Consider the following 3,790-nt stretch of genomic DNA (forward strand, 5'->3'; position numbering starts at 1 on the left):
GCCAATTTCTCCCGTTTGATGGGGTCTATGTGTAAAAATTTTGACTTTTTTGAGTGCACGTGCAAATCTGCTGAAAAAGCCTGTGGAAGTTTCACGGCGTTCGTACGATATTTGGCGACGCAAAAATGAGCGATTTCCCAGCTCGATGGAATTCGGCGCGAGAGAAACGATGCCCCGTAACGCACATGAGAGCAATCCGGGCCAATTTCTCCCGTTTGATGGGGTCTATGTGTAAAAATTTTGACTTTTTTGAGTGCAGGTGCAAATCTGCTGGAAAAGCCTGTGGAAGTTTCACGGCGTTCGTACGATATTTGGCGACGCAAAAATGAGCGATTTCCAAGCTCGATGGAATTCGGAGCGAGAGAAACGATGCCCCGTAACGCACATGAGAGCAATCCGGGCCAATTTCTCCCGTTTGATGGGGTCTATGTGTACAAATTTTGACTTTTTTGAGTGCACGTGCCAATCTGCTGGAAAAGCCTGTGGAAGTTTCACGGCGTTCGTACGATATTTGGCGACGCAAAAATGAGCGATTTCCCAGCTCGATGGAATTCGGCGCGAGAGAAACGATGCCCCGTAACGCACATGAGAGCAATCCCGGCCAATTTCTCCCGTTTGATGGGGTCTATGTGTAAAAATTTTGACTTTTTTGAGTGCAGGTGCAAATCTGCTGAAAAAGCCTGTGGAAGTTTCACGGCGTTCGTACGATATTTGGCGACGCAAAAATGAGCGATTTCCCAGCTCGAGAGAATTCGGCGCGAGAGAAACGATGCCCCGTAACGCACATGAGAGCAATCCGGGCCAATTTCTCCCGTTTGATGGGGTCTATGTGTAAAAATTTTGACTTTTTTGAGTGCAGGTGCAAATCTGCTGGAAAAGCCTGTGGAAGTTTCACGGCGTTCGTACGATATTTGGCGACGCAAAAATGAGCGATTTCCCAGCTCGATGGAATTCGGAGCGAGAGAAACGATGCCCCGTAACGCACATGAGAGCAATCCCGGCCAATTTCTCCCGTTTGATGGGGTCTATGTGTACAAATTTTGACTTTTTTGAGTGCACGTGCCAATCTGCTGGAAAAGCCTGTGGAAGTTTCACGGCGTTCGTACGATATTTGGCGACGCAAAAATGAGCGATTTCCCAGCTCGATGGAATTCGGCGCGAGAGAAACGATGCCCCGTAACGCACATGAGAGCAATCCCGGCCAATTTCTCCCGTTTGATGGGGTCTATGTGTAAAAATTTTGACTTTTTTGAGTGCACGTGCAAATCTGCTGAAAAAGCCTGTGGAAGTTTCACGGCGTTCGTACGATATTTGGCGACGCAAAAATGAGCGATTTCCCAGCTCGATGGAATTCGGAGCGAGAGAAACGATGCCCCGTAACGCACATGAGAGCAATCCCGGCCAATTTCTCCCGTTTGATGGGGTCTATGTGTAAAAATTTTGACTTTTTTGAGTGCACGTGCAAATCTGCTGGAAAAGCCTGTGGAAGTTTCACGGCGTTCGTACGATATTTGGCGACGCAAAAATGAGCGATTTCCCAGCTCGATGGAATTCGGCGCGACAGAAACGATGCCCCGTAACGCACATGAGAGCAATCCGGGCCAATTTCTCCCGTTTGATGGGGTCTATGTGTAAAAATTTTGACTTTTTTGAGTGCACGTGCAAATCTGCTGAAAAAGCCTGTGGAAGTTTCACGGCGTTCGTACGATATTTGGCGACGCAAAAATGAGCGATTTCCCAGCTCGAGAGAATTCGGCGCGAGAGAAACGATGCCCCGTAACGCACATGAGAGCAATCCGGGCCAATTTCTCCCGTTTGATGGGGTCTATGTGTACAAATTTTGACTTTTTTGAGTGCACGTGCAAATCTGCTGAAAAAGCCTGTGGAAGTTTCACGGCGTTCGTACGATATTTGGCGACGCAAAAATGAGCGATTTCCCAGCTCGATGGAATTCGGCGCGAGAGAAACGATGCCCCGTAACGCACATGAGAGCAATCCCGGCCAATTTCTCCCGTTTGATGGGGTCTATGTGTAAAAATTTTGACTTTTTTGAGTGCACGTGCAAATCTGCTGGAAAAGCCTGTGGAAGTTTCACGGCGTTCGTACGATATTTGGCGACGCAAAAATGAGCGATTTCCCAGCTCGATGGAATTCGGCGCGACAGAAACGATGCCCCGTAACGCACATGAGAGCAATCCGGGCCAATTTCTCCCGTTTGATGGGGTCTATGTGTAAAAATTTTGACTTTTTTGAGTGCACGTGCAAATCTGCTGAAAAAGCCTGTGGAAGTTTCACGGCGTTCGTACGATATTTGGCGACGCAAAAATGAGCGATTTCCCAGCTCGAGAGAATTCGGCGCGAGAGAAACGATGCCCCGTAACGCACATGAGAGCAATCCGGGCCAATTTCTCCCGTTTGATGGGGTCTATGTGTACAAATTTTGACTTTTTTGAGTGCACGTGCAAATCTGCTGAAAAAGCCTGTGGAAGTTTCACGGCGTTCGTACGATATTTGGCGACGCAAAAATGAGCGATTTCCCAGCTCGATGGAATTCGGCGCGACAGAAACGATGCCCCGTAACGCACATGAGAGCAATCCGGGCCAATTTCTCCCGTTTGATGGGGTCTATGTGTAAAAATTTTGACTTTTTTGAGTGCACGTGCAAATCTGCTGAAAAAGCCTGTGGAAGTTTCACGGCGTTCGTACGATATTTGGCGACGCAAAAATGAGCGATTTCCCAGCTCGAGAGAATTCGGCGCGAGAGAAACGATGCCCCGTAACGCACATGAGAGCAATCCGGGCCAATTTCTCCCGTTTGATGGGGTCTATGTGTAAAAATTTTGACTTTTTTGAGTGCAGGTGCAAATCTGCTGAAAAAGCCTGTGGAAGTTTCACGGCGTTCGTACGATATTTGGCGACGCAAAAATGAGCGATTTCCCAGCTCGATGGAATTCGGCGCGAGAGAAACGATGCCCCGTAACGCACATGAGAGCAATCCGGGCCAATTTCTCCCGTTTGATGGGGTCTATGTGTAAAAATTTTGACTTTTTTGAGTGCACGTGCAAATCTGCTGAAAAAGCCTGTGGAAGTTTCACGGCGTTCGTACGATATTTGGCGACGCAAAAATGAGCGATTTCCCAGCTCGAGAGAATTCGGCGCGAGAGAAACGATGCCCCGTAACGCACATGAGAGCAATCCGGGCCAATTTCTCCCGTTTGATGGGGTCTATGTGTAAAAATTTTGACTTTTTTGAGTGCAGGTGCAAATCTGCTGGAAAAGCCTGTGGAAGTTTCATCCGACGAAAAAAGCACGTTCTCGAGAAAGCAGGAGAGCTAAGTCATTCACAAATTAGCTGGATTTGGCTTGTGGTTCGTTTCCCAAGTAACAGAGCGGCATCAACCTTTAAGTGCACGCCAGTACATCCCCGTGGGATACAGGGGGTCTCGGCGGACTTTGCTCGGGGGAAAAACGTCGAGGTGAGCCGCCTGGCCATGCTGTTCATGGGTCTCTCCTTTTTAAGTTTCGCCTGCCAATTTATTTTCTCTAGCGGTTTTATACACTAGCACTCGATGTTTTGGGAAAGGAATACAATTGTTCAAAAAACGTCTTCGCAATTCATGTCGTTAGATTGCTAATGAAAATTCGTAAAAAAACGTACACGCCATACATGTTCTTTGCTTCCCTCTCGATACAAGTGAAGGGGAAAAACAGCCTTAACGGTTGCTAAAAAAATCGCCCTTTACATATACATGGGTCGTCTTCCCCTCTCGACAACGGAGACAAGTAACCC

This window comes from Lampetra fluviatilis, unplaced genomic scaffold, assembly GCF_964198595.1.
Source record: "Lampetra fluviatilis unplaced genomic scaffold, kcLamFluv1.1 SCAFFOLD_378, whole genome shotgun sequence".
Classification (NCBI taxonomy): Eukaryota; Metazoa; Chordata; class Hyperoartia; order Petromyzontiformes; family Petromyzontidae; genus Lampetra; species Lampetra fluviatilis.